This window comes from Equus przewalskii, chromosome 1 (genome assembly GCF_037783145.1).
Source record: "Equus przewalskii isolate Varuska chromosome 1, EquPr2, whole genome shotgun sequence".
NCBI classification, from domain to species: Eukaryota; Metazoa; Chordata; class Mammalia; order Perissodactyla; family Equidae; genus Equus; species Equus przewalskii.
Genome location: NC_091831.1, coordinates 92,734,961 through 92,755,436, shown reverse-complemented (window position 1 = coordinate 92,755,436; position 20,476 = coordinate 92,734,961). Strand labels below are relative to the sequence as shown.

The window sequence follows — 20,476 nt, the reverse complement described above, 5'->3', positions numbered from 1 at the left end:
GAAATCACTTCTTTTGGGTGAGGTCCTGGGCCTTCTTGCATAGACTCAGTCTCCTGCACGTCAACGTGGGGGATGTTCTAGAGGCCTTGGTGTTACAAGCTGGGGGTCACAGGACTGTAAAGAGAGGGGTTCCTGTGTGTAAGCCTCATATGCCTTCCTGGAATTTCCCTCCCTCTGAGAACTCAGCCCATCCTGGTGGGGAGGCTGGGGGGTACTTCTTCCTCATATCCATCCAGTCCTTGGGCATAGGACCATTTTACCCACACTGCCCTTGGCAGGCTGGAGCTGAACGTGAGCCAGTGGAGTGGGCTCTGGCTCTGCTTTTGTTCCCCTGGTTTGCTGCAGTTTACAGCATTCTACTCCTATCTGCCAATTCAGTTCCTGAAGTTGAAGTTTTTCCTTAGCAAGCCAAAGGGCAGAGTGAGACCAGAGAGAGAGAGGTCTTGAAAGTAGATGTCCATTGTAAATGAAGGCTTCTCAGACTATTCCAGGGCCTGAAAACACATCTGAGGCAGAGCTTTGGCATTTTCAGAGGAGAAGGGAGCCCAGGGTGGGCAGCGAGCAGCTGTTCAGACTCTTCTGGGGCTTGGCCCAGCTGAGGCTCAGGTCTGTGTGGGCAAGGGCCCTGCCTTTGCCTTGTTAGACTCTCCAGACCTGAACTGAACTGGCTGAGGTTGTAAAAACTGCTTTATTGTCTGAAACTTCATTAAGGCTATAAATCTTTAGGCCCTTACAAATATCAGATGTGTGATTAATACTATTATTATTCTTAATTAGAATGTTTACTTGTATGTAAAATCCTGTGGAGCCTTTTTGCAACTGGGCATCATTGATCAGTAATCTACAGTTGCTTATGAAAGGCCCAACCTGGGCCCCAACCCAGAGCTGGGTGCTCTGTGGAGTATAAAAGAGTCACATGAGATGAACTTTGCCGTCAAGGACTCCCCCCACTGAAAGCAATTAGAGAACAGTTTGCTTCCACACCAGAAGGGTCTTAAGGGGGCTTTTCTTCCTGGGGGTGGTGGTTACTTTCTCACAGGTCAGCCCTCTGAGATGGCTGGGCTTACCTCTGGGGAACATTCTCTGCTACCCAAAATGGATTGAATGGCCATTTGGGAGGAGGGAGGTGGTGGCAACAATGTTGTATCATCTTTCATTGCTTCACTTGTCTCTCCTTGACACTGTGTCTCTAAGCACCTGTGCTCTTTAGGAGAAGATAGCCACCTACCCACAAAATATGAACCCCAACGCCTATCATTCCACCATTGTAGCTCCATTCCTCTGAGTCTAAGGCTTTTGCATTTCTACTTAGAGTCCCCTTTTAAAATATTTACACCCCCTGGGAGAGGTCAGACTCTTAGCAGTTCATCACCAAACAGTAGCTCTAATTACCAGGAATTAATTAAGTCAACTGAGAGAAAGACTGGGACCCAGACAGGCACTTGGGGCCAAGAATGTCCAAGGGGACACACTCCTGCAGGGCAGGAGAGAAGTGAGGGCAGTGAAAGGAACTTTCACGCACATTAGTTGCTGCAGGTGGGTACTGCTAACTCTGGGGCCACCTGGTGGTCTTGCTGGCTGGGGTGTCAGATACAGCATGACCTAGCGCTGGTACAGGGGGCTTTGAGGCCCATGTGGAATTTGCACTGAGTGGGGAATTTAGACTTAAAGGGTTGGAAGATTGTTTTTTCCTTCATTTAAAAAGTAATATATGCTTGGTTTAGAAAATTTTGGAACATTCAAGAAGAAAACAAATTCTTCTTAATTTTATTACCTAATGATAGATAGCTGAAATGTACAGGCAGAGGGACGAGATCTTTTTACAATGTAAGTCAGCATACCACTCCTCTACCCCAAGTCCTTCCTTAGCCTTCCATCTGAGAGCTGAAGTCAGTCCTTGCAGTGGCCCTCCGTTCTCCACCTCCCACCCCTGTCTCCTGTGACTCCCTCCGCTCTGGTTCGGGTTCCTTGAATGCACCAAGCACTTTCCTGGCTAAGGGCCTTTCTACTTGTTCTTCGCTCTGCCTAAAACCTCTTCTCTCCCATATTCACATGGCTTGCTCTCTCATTTGCTTCAGAATTGAGAATGTGGTCACTCCAATTTCCGTTCTGAGGAACAGGGGTTCCTCCACTGAAAGACTGCCTGACATACTATGAATCTGCTTGTTTGTGTCTGTCTGTCTCCTGGTGGAATGTCAGCACCACGTGGGCAGGGACTTAATCTATTCTGTTCACAGGTGGTATCCACCAGTGACTAGAACAAGGCCTGGCACATAGTAGGTGCTCAGTTAATATTATCTAATGAATGAATGCACGTGCATGCATGTGTGTAGTGTGTGTGTGTTGTGGAAATGGAATGGGAAAGGACCATGTTCCTAGAAGCTGGAGGGGGAGAGAATGGATGTGGATGATGTAGAGAGTGAGGATGCTCTTGGCGGGAATGGAGGCTGGAGATGTGGTCTAGTCTGTTCCAGTCTGTACAATCTCTTCTCTTACTGATGCTGTTGAAGGCGAAGGCAGTGATTTGGTGCTTTGAGGCAGGTGAAGAAGCAGCTGCTGAAATATAAAATCAGTGGACTTGGTCTAGGCCTCCATTATGGAGCTTCTCAAAAGCCTGGCCTGAGGGCTGGAGCTGATAGGGTAGGTTATAGGAGGCTATTTTTAGGTTTGTGAACAGGGTGAGGAAGTGTTATTTGGGGAGACATACAGGATGATAATAGCGGGAGACCACAGGTGGGGAGCAAAGATGTGGCAAGGATGGGGTGGAGACATGGAATAGAAGAGATGATGTCAGTGAGACTTGGCAATGACAGGGTGCTCCCCAGCTGCTGTGCGGCTGCCTTAACAAAGGTTTCCAGTGCTCCCAACTTGGTAGAGCTTAAAGTATTGTCGGTGGCTTCGAGTGAGTTTTGGAAGCAGGTGGTATAAGTGGGAGAAAGGGAGAGGGAGAGCCCTGAGGTTCATCAGGTTGGGGGGTCTGTAGTGGGGCGCCGGCGTATCCTGCACTAGGCCTACAACTCACAGACACAACCGGGGACAGGAGCCTGTCTCTTCCTCCTGGTCTGCCCAAAACCGTCACCTTCCCAGAGTGGCTGTCAGTGCTCTCGGGTTTTCTTCTGAACCTACACGTATACCAGGACGGTATCTGAAATCCGTTTGTTCCATCACCTTTCAACTTCATTTTCTGTCTCCACAGTATTGTCTATTTCTCAGAACAAATTGTCTTTGACTCACAGACCCACTTAGATTGGATTAATTGACTGGAAATACTTATTTCTAAATGGTTTCTGTTTCATTAGGCTTCTAGCCTGTTTTTTAAAAAGACTTTTGCCAAGATGAGATCAGCGAAGTGATTTTGGTATAATCTGCTTCTTTTTCATCTTTTGGTACAAGTTACGTTTTGAGATTGACATTTCAGATGCATTCATTCCTAGAATAAATATTTGAGTGCCTGCTATGTGCCAGGCACTATTCTAGGCACTGGAAATATAATAAGGAACAAAGTAAGCAGAGATCTGCCTTCGTGCTGTTTAAGACAGTGCTGTAAGAGCTTTACAAATGGGAACTCGTTTAATCCCTGTAACAGCCCCATTTTACAGATGGGAAACCCGAGCCAGAGAGGTGAAGAAACTGCCCAGAGTCACAAGGTCTAGTGAGGGGTGGAACAGGGGTTTGAACCCAGCAGAGTCTGTGCTCTGAACTGTCACGTGTGATGGGGGCGGGGAGAAGGGTTGGAGCTGGGGAATTTCTATCTTTGACTATGTGGGGCCTGCTTTGAATTTATGTTTAGAGATTTTTCTCAGGATCTGACCTATCTGCTTATTATTATTATTATCTTTAACATTTACCTTCAGGCCTATTAAAAATGATTTTCTTTTCTTCTCTCTTTAGGTGGTGTTTGGAAACTAGACCATGTGCCTAGGGAGAAGTGGTTCCTTTCTCCACAGCTCCACACCCCCAGCCACGCTCACCACACCCTTGTTTTGAGAACCTCATTGAGGTATGATGTCTAGGCTGACCTGAGCTGCCCTTGAGGAACCAAGAGTTTGGACGCGACTGATTTTTTTATGTTCCCTGGTAGTTATTTATTTTTAAATTGTGGTAAAATATACATAGCAAAATTGACCATTTTAACCATTTGTGAATGTACTATTCAGTACCACTGTCACCACCATCCATCTCCAGAACCTTTTCTTTCTCCGAACTGAAACTCTCTCCCCATTGAATAGTAACTCCCCATCCTTCCTCCCCTGGCCCCTGGTGACCACTGTTCCGCTTTCTGTCTCTCTGAATTTGACTGCTCCAGGTGCTGCATATCAGTGGAATCATACACCATTTGCCCTTTTGTATCTTGCTTATTTCACTTAGCATAATGTCTTCAAGGTTCATTTATGTTGTAGCCTGTGTCAGAACTTCATTCCTTTTTAAGGCTGAATAATATTCCATTGCACGTTTGTATCACATTTTGTTATCCATTCCTCCATTGATAGACACTTGGATTGCTTCCACCTTTTGGGTATTGTGAACAATGCTGCTGTGAACATGGGTGTACAAGTACCTCTCCAAGACCCTGCTTTCCTTTCTTTTGGGTCTATGCCCAGAAACGGAATTGCTGGATCATATAGTAATTCTATGTTTAATTTTTTCTGGGGGGAACTGCCATACTGTTTTCCATAGTGGCTACACCATTTTACATTCTCACCAGCAACGGCCAAGGATTCCACTTTCTCTACATCCTCACCAACCCTGTTCTTTTCTTCTTCTTCTTGTTTTTTTTTTTTTTTTTTGATAATAGCGTTCCTAATGAGTGTGACCTTGGTGGCAATCTAGTTGGATCCGTGGAGTCCACTAACCAAGGGTCCGGTCCCTATTGTCCTGAAATGTACAAATGTAGAGGAAATAATATGATAAACCTCCATGTACTCCTTACCCAGCTCCAGCAGTTATCAATTCATGGCCAATCTTGTTTCGCTTATATACGCCCTCCCTGCTCTCTTCCTGCTGCCCTGTGGTATTTTGAGGCAAATCCCAGACATCACATCATTTTATCTGTAAATGTTTCACCATGTGTCTTAAAAAGATAAAGACTTTTAATAATCCATTTTGTCTGGTGATGGGAGGGCACATAGAGATGCTCCTGACACATTATTCCTCCTTCCCTTGGATCACCAGGGACATATACAGTGCGCACACGTGTGGACACCTGGATGTTGGATCCATTGCCTTACTGGGTGGTTGGTGAAAAGCTGTCTTGGCTGGGGCCCTGCTTTCCTGTAGAAGGTGACAGTCCTTAGGTCTGAGCCGTGATGAAGGAACCCACCCCGATCTCTGTTGAGAGGGGAAGGAGAGAACAGGGAGTGGGTAAGGAAGGAAGGAATAGTGAGAGGGAGAGGGATGGGAAAGGAGAAGAGCATGTGTGTAGGGGGGTGTGTGTGTGTAGGTGTGTGTGAGAGAGAGAGAAAGGAAGTGAGAGAGCAGAGCACCTGGGAGAGAAACTCTTTACCAGGCCTTTGACTCATCAGCTCCTAAACTCCTTAGTGATCTAAGGAGACCACAGAGATACTTCAAGACTAAAAGCATATCCCTTATGTCCGTGTGTCCTCATCCCCTGTCCCCCTGTGCCCCCGCAAACCTTTCAATTTTGGCATCTTTGTGCTACAGTTCTCCTGTGATGGATGAGACTGGTGGCACACTCAGAGCCACAAATACAGGGGTACCAGAGACAGGGAAAGAGTGACTTTGTGGAACAGCTGCTTTTTCTTTTCTGGGGCCCTTTTATTCAGGGACTAGAGGCTTGGTTCCCAGCAGGTCTGAGGCTGCTGGCTTATTCCTTAAATTTGGGGATCTCTACTACCTTGCTTTACTACGATGCTTTTACACAGTTTGGTGGGAGGGCCTCCTCGAGGATGGTGTGTGAACAAGAGGAACCCTTCCTGCGTTTTTTCTCAGTCTCTGGGTCCTGTTTCCTTCTGACAAAGTGCGGTTCCCAGTTAGTGCTGAGATGTCTGCAAGTAATGAAAGGCAGAGGGGGTACAGGTTACAAAATATCAGTTTCTATCTCAGTTCTCAGCCTGTTTAGACTTTGTTGCCTGTACCTAGTTTCCTCTTCTATTATCTCAGTCCGCTGCACAGTCCTGCAGAATGTCTCCTCCTTCCAGTTCCAGCCCCCTTTCTCTCTTCCTAGCTTTTAAAAAATATAACAGCTTTATTGAGATATAATTCACGACATACAATTCACACATTTAAAGTGCATAATTCTATGTTTTTTCGCATATTTGCCAGGCTGTATCGCCTTTTCTTAAGACTCCAGACTCCCCTGTGCCCGTCTCTTCCCTGTGGTTCTTAGAGCCACCTCTCTCCACTGATGCTGCACTGATCCCGTCTTCAAGACAGAAGACTTTATTGTGAGGACAGTGCCAGTAGGCACTTTCCACTGGTAACATATTTAACTTAAGCAGCCCTGCATGGGCCTAGGATTCACAGACAAGTGCTACTTCAGGTAGACCCCTTCCCACTGGCAAGGTTCCATCACCACTCAAGGCCTCTCTATTTATAAAAAGTTAAAAAAAAAAGGTAAACACAAATAACGGTGCAAATTTGCCAGCTGCTTTGTTGTTAATAAACGTGCTTGGGAATCTGTGACTGTCCTTGATTAGTCTTAGTTCTGGACAGATGAGCTATCAAATCATTCCTCCTTTCCAGTGGCAAATTACCTTCCAGTAAACATGCTGGGGCGTATAAACCGACAGTAAAGAAACGAGCAATTATATACTGTGTCAGGTGGTAGTAAGGGTTGTGAAGAAAAATAAAGCAGAGTAAAGGGACAGAGATGGATGGTGAGGGCAGCGATTGGTGTCTTACATACAATGATCATAGAAGGCTCCTGACAAAGTCATGTTTGACTAAAGGCATGAAGGAAGCGAAGAGTGAGCCCACAGGGATCTGAGGGGAAGAGCGTTCCAAGCAGAGGGAACAGTAAATGCCAAGGTTCAGAGCAGGAGTGTGCCCCGCATGCTCGAGGAGCAGTGAGGCGGTGTGGGCGCGCCTGGAGCAGGCTGGCCACGGGGACGGGTGTGGGAGACGGAGGCAGTCTTCGCCAGGCAGGCCTTGGTAGAGACTCGGTTTTACACTGTGTGGGATGGGCTGGTGTTGGAACGCTTTGAGGAGAGGAGGAACAAGATCTGATGGATGTTTTAAAAGCAGCACCTGGGGCCGGCCCGGTGACGCAGTGGTTAAGCGCGCATGTTCTGCTTCGGCGGCCTGGGATACAGTGGTTCGCTGGTTTGGACCCGGGTGTGGACGTGGCACCGCTTGTCAAGCCATGCTGTGGTAGGCGTCCCACATATAAAGTAGAGGAAAATGGGCACGGATGTTAGCTCAGGGCCAGTCTTCCTCAGCAGAAAGAGGAGGATTGGCAGCAGATGTTAGCTCAGGGCTAATATTCCTTAAAAAAAAAAAAAAAAAGCGCACCTGGCTGCTGTGTTGCTGTGTTGAGGTTGAAGAGTAGAGGCCAGGGTGGAAGCAAGGAGACCAGTCCTTTGTGGGACTCCAGGAGAGACAGATGACGATGGTTGGAGATGGTAAGAAATGGTTGGATTTAGGTTTATTTTGAGGGTAGATTCACAGGATTTACTTATGGATTAGACGAAGGATATGAAGGAAGGAGAGGACTCAGGGATGCCAAAATCTGGCTGCGCAACATGGAGGGCGGAGTTGTCATTTACTGAAATGAGGAAGACTGTGGGAGGAAATCAGGAGTCAGAGTTTGGATGTAATTGGGTTTGAGATGCCTGTCCAAGTCCAGAAGTAAAGGGGTACCAGTTAATCATTTGGTGAGTGCCTATCGAAAGCTCAGGAAATAGCAGAAGGGAGAGCCTTTTGCTGAAATAGCTGTGGTGAATGTAGAGCATTATGCCATGAGGAGGAAGAAGCGAAATGAGGGAGCATTGGGAGTTGTGCGTTGACTTCTGATGGGGGTGGGCAGAGAAAGCCCTGCTCCTGTCCTTGCCTCTGGGAATCCCGTGCCCTTGATGAGCCTTCAGTGGCACCCACAGAGGGGTGGCTGCGGGTGTTTGCAGTGGGTGGTGTGTGGGGACACTCAGGAGCAAGGTCTGGGCCTTCCTGTTTTCCTCCGTGCCAGGCACAAGCCTTGGTGTTTGGTCAGTGTTTGATGAATGAACTTCTTTCGGAGCCTCAGTTCTCCACTTGTCGAATGAAGAGGTGGCCTAGACCATTGCAGGGAATCAACTGGGAAGCTTTAAAAAAAATGCAGGGATCCATCCTGGATGTATTGAACCAGAATTTTCCTGGTGGGAGCCTGGGTGGCTGTGTTTTGAGTCACTCCCCATGCTGTTCTTTTGCAGGCAGTCGAGCAGTCTGCAGACGGGCGTTTGGAAGCCACTGGACCAGATCATTTCTGAGGTCCCCTTCAGCTCTGACATCCTGTGAGTCTTGTTAGAATGTTTGCAGTGTAATTCTGTTCTTGGGAAATGGGATTTTTGGCTGGGGTGGAAGGGTGTGGAGGGCGCTGTGGGCCGGGCAGGCAGGGGCATTACCAGGCTTTGGAGAAGCATTGAGGAATGGTTCTGGGAGGGGTGGGAGTGGTGGTGGCGCACTTGCCACTGGGAGCCGGTGCACTAGGTCCTGGAAACAGAGGTAAAGGACATGACCCCAACTTTGGAGGGGCTCACAGACTGATGAGAGAGCGCGTGGTCTCCGCCTGCTGTGGGAAGTGCTGCCGTAGCAGCAGGCAGGCCCAGGTGTCAGGAGAAAATGGTGGAGGGGGGCAGAGGACCGGTGTTGCAGCACTCAGAGAAAGCATCCCCAAGGAGGGGACCTGGAGCAGTACCTGGGGGTGAGGAGTTCTCAGGCAGGTCTGTGTTTGGTGCCTGAGTGGGGGGCATCAGGTGTTCTCTAGTCAGGGGACAGCTCAGGCCCTGACACAGCAGCATGAGGAGGTCTGGGAGAACCAGCAGTGAATGAAAGGGACTCTGGGAAGTGGCTGGAGAGGTGGGCAGAGACCAGATGGGAGGGGATCCTCCATTCTAAGCGAGGAATTTGAGGTCTATCCTGAAGATGATGGGGATTTTGAACAGGGGCGTCTCTGTGATCAGGTACATGTTTTTCAGCAACCGTCATGGCAAACAAAAGTGTGCCTTGGAGGGGCTATGGCTGGACGGAGGAAAAGACAAGTGAAAAGCTTTGTTGTTCCGTCTGGGTCCCTTGGGGCACCTGCTTTCTTTAAACTGCTGCGAATCTCTTTGGGCTGTTTTTTGCTAATGATTAGAATACCAGGTGCCTCATGGAATGAAACACTGGCCACTGAGATGACTCAGAACATCTGTGACTTGTGGTCCCGTAGACCTGTAAGCAGACCTCAGATGCGTATTCAGGAGGGCAGCGATGTGCACATGGTAGGGAGTCTACTTTTCCATGCTGGGAGTTAAGTTTTACGTAGCAATCCAATAGCTCTGGATTAATTGGCCCAGCCATTGCAGCCTCGCCTGTCCAAGGACTTGAGTCCTCCTGCCCAAGGTCTTCACGTGGGTAGCTGGTGGCAACCTAGGCATGAAAGCCAGTGCTTGTGGTTCGCAATTTCTTAGTCTTTTAGCTCCACCATTCCGAGTCTGGGGCTTCAGTCTGGGACCAGAAATGTGCGACTTTCTTTTTTTTTCTTTCCTGTTTCCTTCGATCCAGCTAAAGTTTCACTGAGCTTCTTTCTCTGCCACCCATGGAAGCAGTGTCTCTCTCTCTGACTGATATTTTAGGCAGAGTCCAGACTAAAGCTCCTGCAGGTCACGGGAGGAGCAGCTGACTCTCAGGCTTGCTTACTAATTCTCTTTCCTCTTGCCTACCTCCCACTCCTGGTCCAGAAGGAGAAGTTTCCCTACCTGGCAACCAACTCATGTCGTTTCTTCTGGTCTGAGCTTCTGCTCAGTAATTCTCTGTCTCTCTGTCTCCGTCTCTCTCTCACACACACACACACACAGCTTGAGTTATTCTTTGCTCTCTTGTCCCCTGGGATGCTCCTTTTTCTAAAATAGAAAGCTGAGGGTAACTTTCATTTACCTATTTTTAAACTCTTAACCGTTGTAACAATAATATCAATATGTAAGCCATATTCAGTCATGTGGGGGAGCAGGTGAAGAATTCACCCACAGGTTGTAAAATGTACACACTCCACATGCTTCCTTCTAATCCTTGTCCAACAAACAATGGCAAATACAAGGAAGCTTAGTTTTGTGGTCTCATAGTCCAGTGTTCCTTAAGTCATGCTGCCTTCACTTTCGTTTTATAAATCTGTAACATGTTATTTGCTTTCTTGCCTCATTAAACAGAATATACTGAATAGAGGTCAGATTTTTCTTAATGCTTGTGAGTGCCTCTGCCCCTTTGATGTCCTGTTACTTAGCTTTTATTAATCTGCCTTTACTGAACTTAACATTGTTAGGAAAAACACATGACTAAGTTTAATGTTATTTGAAATTCAAAGATTTTCACTCTGAGAGAAAGAAAGCTCATGGATTGAGTAACAATTCCTGGTTCTTAGTTCCTCAGAGCGTCTTTTAAATTTGTAGATTTGAATAAATGTGGACATTAGTACATTTATATATTTTACCTCTAACATCTTCAGTATATTTTCTGACTAATGGATGAAGTCATCTTTTGTTTGTCTACGTCTTTTATTTCAAACTTCAAAATGCTGCCCTGTCCGCTCTAGTATTTTGAGGTTTGATGAACAAACCTGTACTCCAATCATGCTCTCTCTTTCCCCTAAGCCTTCGTCTCTTCAGAATAAAATAGAGTTCTAATTTTTAGGCTCTCATTAGAAAGCCCTTCTATCTACTTTATAACTTCAGTCTTGTCCCTCAGGACCTCCTCCAGCGCTGGTATGTCTTTCTTAAGTTCTGCAGCACATCTAGCTGTGCACACACTGAGTGGTTTTGAATATGGGCGGGATCACAAGTTTTATTTTGTTTTCAGTGTCCTTTCTGGCAGTGCCCAGTGTTTTCTGAACCTTTTCTAATGAAACATACAATGTGGTGCCTTAAGGGGACAGTCTAAGCTGAGGCCTCTTTGTTGTACGGTTGGGCTTAGAACCCATTATTCTAAAAGTGTAATTGGAATTGCTTTTCCCTGAACGTTCCTTCACATTTGCCTTCACTGATGCTCCTTTGCTGTAATTTCGCCTGTTGATGCAGCCTCCTGAGAACTTGTCTTTTAATTCCTCATTTTGATTTCTGGAACAGCTTTAAGGCCATTTGCAGTCTTGAAGGTTTCAGTTTATTGCTTCAACAAATATTTATTGAGTACCTAATGGAGAGTGCAGTGATGAACGAGACGCATAAGCCTCTTCCCTCATAAGCTTACAGCCTAATGTTCTGCTGGATCACTGGCTCCTGAAGCAGTTTGAGTGTGAGACCTCCTTTTTGAATTAATACTTTTCATGGGCCTTCCTCATTCAGTAGTGGTATTTTTTCCCTTTTTAAAAATTTAATTATTTTTTTGAGGTTATATTGGCTTATAACATTGTGTAATTTCAGGTGTACATTATTATATACTAATTTCTGTATAGACCAGTAGTGGTATTTTTAATGGCTGGTCACTGGGAACACATGTGGATATGAAGTTGGATCCCCTGTGGGTTGGGAACTGCCATTCTAGGTAATTTATGAAAGCATTAAGCTCCAGTCCAGAAATGATCAGTGTGTTAAAAACTCTGCTGTTGGGCCAGCCCTGCGGCCCAGGGGTTAAGTTTGGTGCACTCTGCTTCAGCAGCCTGGGTTTGGTTCCAGGGCGCAGACCTATACCACTTGGTGGTGGCCACGCTATGGCAGCAACCCACATATAAAATAGAGGAAGATTGGCACAGATGTTAGCTCAGGACGAATCTTCCTCAAGCGAAAAAACCAAAAACAGGCTGGCCTGGTGGCCAAGTGGTTAAGTTCACGTGCTCCGTTTCAGCAGCCCAGGGTTTCACTGGTTCGAACCCTGGGTGTGGACATGGCACTGCTCATCAGGCCACCTTGAGGTGGCGTCCCACATGCCACAACTAGAAGGACTCACAACTAAAACACACAACTATGTTCCAGGGGGCTTTGGGGAGAAGAAGGACGAATAAAATCTTTAAAAAAAACCAAAAAACAAGAAAACCCCCCAAAACTCTACTATTCATGGTTTCCAATAAATGACAGTCACATTCACACACGCAGTCTCACACACACACACACACACACACACACACATACACACACAACATACATTCACCCAAGTTCTGTGGAATTCAGTTCTTTGTTGTTGTTTTTTGGTGGAATTTTGGCATTTAAAGTCTATAGAAGTTCTGGCTACTAGTTCTGCCATAATCGTACTGTTTTTACCTCCTCAAAGAATTCTGATAGGCTAATTAGGCCTGATGAGGCCCTTTCAAAGTTAAGGTGTTCCCTCCCCCGCACCCAGTTGATAGGTTTACTCAAGTGTTTGGTAAAATTTCCTGGGCAACTAAGTAGACCCTGTAATAAAAAATGGGAACTTCTATTCACTTTTTTCCAGTTTCCAGATCTTCCCTGAGTAGAAACTTCTCCTGAGAGAGGATATGGTGTCAGTCTGCCGGTCCTGGGGTTGTTCTTGACTGCAAGGGGGGTTGCCCGTATTGCAGCGTGGTTCCGCTGTCTTCCCTTTGAGTGAGACCGGCTCTCAGTCTAGGTCCCGGAGAACTGGGAAGCCTGCTCTGCCTGTTGACTGGGCCGCTCTGGATCACTCGGTGAGCTCGCCATGCCTGGACCTGGCTTGTTCAGAGGCTTCGGGAAGAGCTCTGCCCGGGTCAGCCCTGGACATTGGGCGGGGCTTGTCACCAGGCCCTGGGCCCTGAGTGCTGCCCCCGGCACAACAGACAGCTGTCTGTGGTTTTCCCGGCCCGACTTGGGCGTGCTGCGTGCAACAGGTTACAGACGCTCTTGTATGTGGAAGCTTTTTATTGTGACTCCACCTTTTATTTTAATTAGGTTACTCCACTGATTTTCTAGCTGGCAGTCTCCTGCAGTCAGGCCAGATGTGCTTTAAGAATTTTGTATTAATAGTTTTTGGAGTTCTCTGTAAGAAGCACCTCAAGTCTTTTGGCCTGCCTAATTTCTTCTTCTTTTGTATATTAAAAATATAATTTAATAAAATTACATAAGCAATACAATTTGAAATAAATAGTTTGAATAAATGATTTGAAAATAAGGATAAATAAAAGAAAGAAAAGAATTCCATCATTTGTTGAGATATTTTTAGCATTTTGGATATTCTTCTAGCCTTTTTCATAAAAACTGTATATATTTTAAAATTGTTTTAAATAGAGATTGTACTGTATATATACTTCAGTATCCTTTTTTTATCATTTTATATTGGGAGCATTTCTCACAGTCTTATGTATTGATCTCTAATGATGCCTAGTTTTTAATTGTGTTAATATACCATAATTTATTGAAGGAGTTTCCACTTATTGGAACTTGAGATTGTCTCATTTTTTGTTGTAATTTTGTTATAAATAATTCTGTAATGAGTGTCTTTATCATGTGCCTCTCTCTTTCCTTAGGATGAATTGCTGCAGGTGGAATTATTGGACCTTATATATTATTGCTAAATGGCTCTTTAGACAGGTTGCATCAATTTATACTACCTTCAGAATGCTTATTTTGCCACATCTCTGCCAACAGTGGAGATTATTGTTTTTTGAAAACCTTGGTCAGTTTGATAAGCCAAAAATGTTTCTCCTTATTTTGATTTGTATTTCTCTAATCTCCTGTGAGTTTGCAACTCTTTTTTATGTATTAATTGTCCATTTGTTTCTTCTTTTTTTAATTGCCTGCTCATCACGTTTATTAATTTTTCTAATGAGTTGCTTGTCTTTTACTTACTGCTTTGTAAGGATCTTTTATATATTAATAAACACATTAATGATAATAATCATATGTTGCAAATATTCCTTTTGATTTGTTGTTTGCCTTTTAACTTTGTGCTGGCAGGTTTTTGATGAATAGAATTTTTTATTGGTAGTCTTTTTCTTTACAGTTTCTTCCTTTGCTTTTATAATAGGGCATATTTTGATTAATTTCTATTTTCTACTTATAAACAATGTCATACTTTAGAGCAAAGTTTAAAGAAATACAGACATGTAGGTACACCATGGGTCCCTTATTCACTATTACCAATTGCTGCTGTTTTTGGTTGTCCTTACTAGGGCTAAATAGAAAACAGGACTTGATCTTTGGGTTTTTATTTTTTATTTATTTATTTTTTTGGTGAGGAAGATTGGCCCTGAGCTAAGAGCTATTGCCAATCTTCTTCCTCTTTTTTTCGCTTGAGGAAGATTGTCACTGAGCTAACATCTGTGCCAGTCTTCCTCCGCTTTGTATGTGGGATGCTGCCACAATATGGCTTGATGAGCAGTGTGTAGGTCCACGTCTAGGACCTGAACCTGCAAACCTTGGGCCACCAAAGTGGAGCATGTGAACTTAACCACTACGCCACTGGACTGGCCTATATATCTGGCTTTTAAAAGCATCAGCTTTGGTATTTAAATCCAAAGGTTATAAAGGTTTTTCCTGCTGCTGATCTTGAGCTGCCACAGCACTTACCAGCTCTGATTTTCCTAGCAAGAGACCCCTCCCCTTTCCTCTGACCGTTCTCAGCCAATCCCTCAGATTTCTGTGTGAAGAACATTACTTTCTTCTGCTGTGATCTCTCTCTGCTTCGAGCCCCTGTGACTTGAGTTAGACAGTAGTAGGCACCCCGCTAATCCTTGCACACACCACCAACTGCTATCCTTCCTCCCCACCTGCTTTTCCCAGCTCCTTAAAGAGACCAACCTGTTCTGCCCTTCTCCTCAATCTTTTTTTCCTAGACAGTAACAGAAAAGGGGCAGGGGAGGGGGGGAGATACCACACAGGTGTTTCCATGTAGTGAGGGTCAGCCTGCATATTAGCCAGCGATGGCTTGGCGTGGGGATGCTGAGTGCTTCCACGGATGTCCTGTATATTCCCCTTGTTCATGGGCTCCAATACTTCGTGTTTCAGGAGACGATGTCATTTGTTGTCCTGAAACTTTACATCTCATTTCAGTGAGATATTCTGCCAACCCACATTTAGTTTAGATAATTGGTATTTCACTTTATCATTATCTACCATAATGAGCTATCTTCCCAGTGGGGGGTATTTTTCATTTTCTGTGAAAACTCTGAAGCAGGCAGATGTGTTTTGTTGTGGGTTGGGAGGAGGGCAAGAAACCAAACCTGTAAAGCTGTTGATCCCGTGGGGTGGTAACAGATACACCTCTGCCATGCCACCTGCTCCCCTGTGGTTCTAAGTGAGTTTTTTTCTTTATTTTCCCATTTTAAAATTATAAAAGCAATCTATCAATCAGCACAAAATTTTAAAGATAACCCACCAGTAATCTCACCATCCCATGTAATTATTTTTCTCTTTCTTTTAATCTTGGATCAAATGCATACTTAGTTTTACATTGTTATAATCATAGTCTGACAAAATTTTTGTTTTTTTTTAACTTAATACTATAAGTAATTTTCTGTGTTTCTCTGTAGATTTCATAAGTAGAGTTTTTAATGACTGCATAATAGTCTATCAATTATTTAACCATTCCCTCTTCTTGGATATTTAGATTCTTTTTGTTTGTGTCTCTCTCTCTTTTGTGTTCTTTTAATAATACTATATACTTTTGCATATAGCTTTTGGGAAGTTTTGTTCTTAGGATAAATTTCTGGCAGTGGGGTCTCTGGGCCCAAGGACTTGCCACTTATCTGGTTCTGTACAGCTACCGTACTGCTTTCTAAAAGAGTTATGTCATCTGTGTCCAGAAAGGTTTTCAGTATAAACATGGTGTAAGAAATATGTGAGCCAGTCAAGCTCTGGGATGCTGAAGCATATGCAATATTTAAGGCTGAACAAAGGAGACGGTGGGCTTTTTCGTCCTCTTTCCAGAAGGTTTGAGCCAGCCAGCGTCACTTTTCCTCTAAGTGTGGGTGTGATCGTGATTTTCTAATGGAAGGCCTCTTTCCTAGAGCCTCGGGTTTCCTCTGTCACCATAGTTCTGTAGCTCTGCCTCACCACATCATGAAGGAAACAGGTGGATTTCTTTTCTCTGTGTACTACGTTAAAATAAAACTTCGGGCTTCCCCTAAACTGTTCCCTACCACGTTGATAACTGTGTGGTGCCTTGAGAGTCACCCTGCCCCAGGTTTAGTGATCCATTCACCAACCAATGATAGTTTTAGGGTAAAAATTAAGGAATCATGTAGACACTGGCTAAAGAAAAAAATACCTACGGGAGGATATAATCTAGAGTTTATTTAAGAGACAGCATAAATCATGGCAAAAGCAAATCATTTTGGATTTGATTGAATTCATGCAGCAAAAAACCAAAGTTATACAAAATTAATGATTACTAAGAGTAAATTAGCAGAGGGGCCGGCCCGGTGGCACAGTGGTTAAGTTCAGCGGCCCAGGGTTTGCTGGTTCGGATCCTGGGTGTGGACATGGCACTGCTTGGCAAGCCATGCTGTGGTAGGCATCCCACATATAAAGTAGAGGAAGATGGATATGGATGTTAGCTCAGGGCCAGTCTTCCTCAGCAAAAAAGAGGAGGATTGGCAGCAGCTGTTAGCGCAGGGCTAATCTTCCTCAAAAACAAAAAAAAGTAAATTAGCAGAAGTTATAGCCAAGTTTCATATATGAATCAGAAGTTTCCTAAGGAAAGGAAGTATTGAACCATGCATTTAAAAAAATTTTGTTGAGGTCATCATAGTTTATAACACTGAAATTTCAGTTGTACATTATTATTTGTCAGTCACCATACATATGTGCCCCTTTAACCTTTATGCCCACCACCCAACCCCTTTCCCCTCTAGTAACCACTAATCTGTCCTCTTTGTCCACGTATTTGTTAATCTTCCACATATGAGTGAAATCATACAGTGTTTGTCTTCCTCTGTCTGGCTTATTTCGCTTAACATAATACCCTCAAGGTCCATCCATGTTGTTGCAAATGGGATGATTTTGTCTTTTTTTTATGGCTGAGTAGTAGTCCAGTGTGTGTAAATATATACCACATCTTCTTTATCCATTCATCAGTTGTTGGGCACTTGGGTTGCTTCCACATCTTGGCTATTGTAAATAATGCTGCAGTGAACATAGAGGTGCATGGGACTTTTGGAATTGCTGATTTCAAGTTCTTTGGATAGATTCCCAGTAGTGGGATGGCTGAGTAATATGGTATTTCTATTTTTAATTTTTTGAGAAATCTCCATACTGTTTTCCATAGTGGCTGCACAAGTTTGCATTCCCACCAGCAGTGTATGAGGGTTCCTTTTTCTCCACATTCTCTCCAACATTTGTTGGTTTTTGTCTTCATTACTTACAGTCATTCTAACAGGTGTAAAGTTATATCTCATTATAATTTTGATTTGCATTTCCCTAATGATTAGTGATGTTGAACAGCTTTTCATGTGCCTGTTGGCCATCTGTATATCTTCTTCAGGAAAATGTCTGTTCATATCCTCTGCCCATTTTTTGATCGGGTTGTTTGTTTTTTTGTTGTTGAGTTGTATGAGTTCTTTATATACTTTGGAGATTAACCGCTTGTCAGATGTATAATTTGCAAATATTTTCTCCCAGTTGGTGGGTTGTCTTTTCATTTTGTTCCTGGTTTCTTTTGCCTTGTAGAAACTCTTTAGTGTGACGTAGTCCCATTTGTTTATTTTTTCTTTTGTTTCCCTTGCCCAAGTAGACATGGTATTCAAAAAGACCCTTCTAAGACCATTGTTAAAGAGTGTACTGCCTATTTTTTCTTCTAGGGGTTTTATGGTTTCATATCTTGCCTTCAAGTCTTTAATCCGTTTTGAGTTAATTTTTGTGTATGGTGTAAGATAATGGTCTACGTTCATTCTTTTGCATGTGGCTCTCTAGTTTTCCCAACACCATTTATTGAGAGAATTTCCTTTCACCATTGTATGTTCTTGGCTCCTTTGTCAAAGATTAGCTGTCCATAGATGTGTGGTTTTATTTCTGGGCTTTCAATTCTGTCCCATTGATCTGTGTGTCTGTTTTTGTGCCAGTACCATGCTGTTTTGGTTACTATAGCTTTGTAGTATATTTCAGTGTCAGGGTTTGTGAGGCGTCCAGCTTTGTTCTTTTATCTCAGATTGCTTTAGCTATTTGGGGTCTTTTGTTGTCCCATATGAATTTTAGGATTTTTTGTTCTATTTCCGTGAAGAATGTCATGGGATTCTATTGAATCTGTAGATTGCTTTAGATAATGTGGACATTTTAACTATGTTTATTCTTGCAATCCATGTGCATGGACTATCTCTCCTTTTCTTTATGCTGTCATTTATTTCTTTCAATAATGTTTTATAGTTTTCATTGTGTAGGACTTTTACTTCCTTGGTTAAATTTATTCCTAGATATTTTATTATTTTTGTTGTGATTGTAAATGGGATTGTATTCTTGAGTTCTCTTTCTGTTAGTTCGTTAGTAGAATATAGAAATGCAACCATTTTTGTAAGTTGATTTTGTATCCTGCAACTTTGCTATAGTTGTTGATTATTTCTAATAGCATTCCAATGGATTCTTTAGGGTTTTCTATATGTAGAATCATGTCATGCGCAAACAGCAAGAGTTTCACTTCTTCATTGCCAATTTGGATTCCTTTTATTTCTTTTTCTTGCCTAATTGCTCTGGCCAAAGCCTCTAGTACTATGTTGAATAAGAGTGGTGAGAGTAAGTACCCTTGTCTTGTTCCTGTTCTCAGAGGGATGCCTCTCACTTTTTCCCCATTGAGTAGATGTTGGCTGTGAGTTTATCATATATGGCTTTTATTATGTTGAGGTACTTTCCTTCTATACCTATTTTCTTGAGAGTTTTTATCATAAATGGATGTTGGATCTTGTCAAATGCTTTCTCTGCATCTATTGAGATGATCATGTGGTTTTTGTTTCTCATTTTGTTAATGTAGTGTATCACACTGATTGATTTACGGATGTTGAACCATCCCTGTGTCCCTGGTATAGATCCCACTTGATCATGGTGTATGATCCTTTTAATGTATTGCTGTATTTGGCTTGCCAATATTTTGTTGAGGATTTTTGCATCTATGTTCATCAGCGATATTGGCCTGTAATTTTCCTTCTTTGTGTTGTCCTTGTCTGGCTTTGGGATCAGGGCAATGTTGGCCTTGTAGAATGTGTTAGGAAGTGTTCTGTCTTCTTCAATTTTTTGGAATAATTTGAGAAGGATGGGTATTAAATCTTCTTTGAATGTTTGATAGAATTCTCCAGAGAAGCCATCTGGTCCTGGACTTTTGGGAAGTTTTTGATTACTGTTTCAATCTCTTTACTTGCGATTGGTCTATTCAGATTCTCTATTTCTTCTTGATTCAGTTTTGGGAGGTTGTATGAGTCTAAGAATTATCCATTTCTTCTAGATTGTTCAATTTATTGGCACATAGTTTTTCATGATATTCTCTTCTAATCCTTTGTATTTCTGTGGTATCCATTGTAATTTCTCCTCTTTCATTTCTAATTTTATTTATTGGAGCCTTCTCTCTTTTTTCCTTAGTAAGTCTGGCTAAGGGTTTGTCTATTTTGTTTGTCTTATCAAAGAACCAGCTCTTAGTTTCATTGATTCTTTCTACTTTTTTTTGTTTCAATTTCATTTATTTCTGCTCTAATTTTTATTATTTCCCTCCTTCTGCTGACTTTGGGCTTTGTTTGTTCTTCTTTCTCTAGTTCTGTTAGGTGTAGTTTAAGATTGCTTATTTGAGATTTTTCTTGTTTGTTAAGGTGTGCCTGTATTGCTGTGAATTTCCCTCTAGGAATGCTTTTGCTGCATCCCATATGAGTTGGTGTATTTTCATTTTCATTTGTCTTCAGATTTTTTAAATTTCTCCTTTAATTTCTTCAGTGATCCAGTGGTTGTTCAATAGCATGTTGCTTAGACTCTGCATATTTGCCACTTTTCCAGCTTTTTTCTTGTAGTTGATTTCTAGTTTCATAGAGTTATGGTCAGAAAAGATGCTTGATATGATTTCAATCTTCCTTAAATTTATTGAGGCTTGCCTTGTTTCCCAACATATGGTCTGTCCTTGAGAATGTCCCATGTGCGCTTGAGAAGAATGTATGTTCTGCTGTTTTTGGGTGGAGTATTCTCTATATAGATAGATAGATATAGATATATATCTATTACGTCCATCTGGTCTAGTTTTTCATTTAATTCCACTATTTCCTTGTTGACATTCTGTTTGGATGATCTATCCATTGATGTAAGTGGGGTGTTGAGGTCCCCTGCTATTATTGTGTTGCTGTTAATTTCTGCTTTTAGGTCTGTTAATAGTAGCTTTATGTACTTTGGTGCTCCTGTGTTGGATGCATATATATTTATAAGTGTTATGTCCTCTTGGTGGCGTGTTCCTTTTATCATTATAT

At 43.1% G+C, this 20,476-nt stretch overlaps 1 protein-coding gene across 3 annotated transcripts in view; it reads left to right on the top strand.

The window, feature by feature from the left end:
• ZNF592 (zinc finger protein 592) overlaps window positions 1–20,476 on the top strand; it is a 49,090-nt gene that overhangs the window by 6,400 nt on the left and 22,214 nt on the right. For all 3 annotated transcript variants that reach the window (XM_070570695.1, XM_070570679.1, XM_070570690.1), the window contains exons 2-3: window positions 3,892–4,000; window positions 8,364–8,444. The gene's annotated coding sequence lies outside the window, so the exon portion shown is untranslated. The remainder of the gene's footprint in view (window positions 1–3,891; window positions 4,001–8,363; window positions 8,445–20,476) is intronic.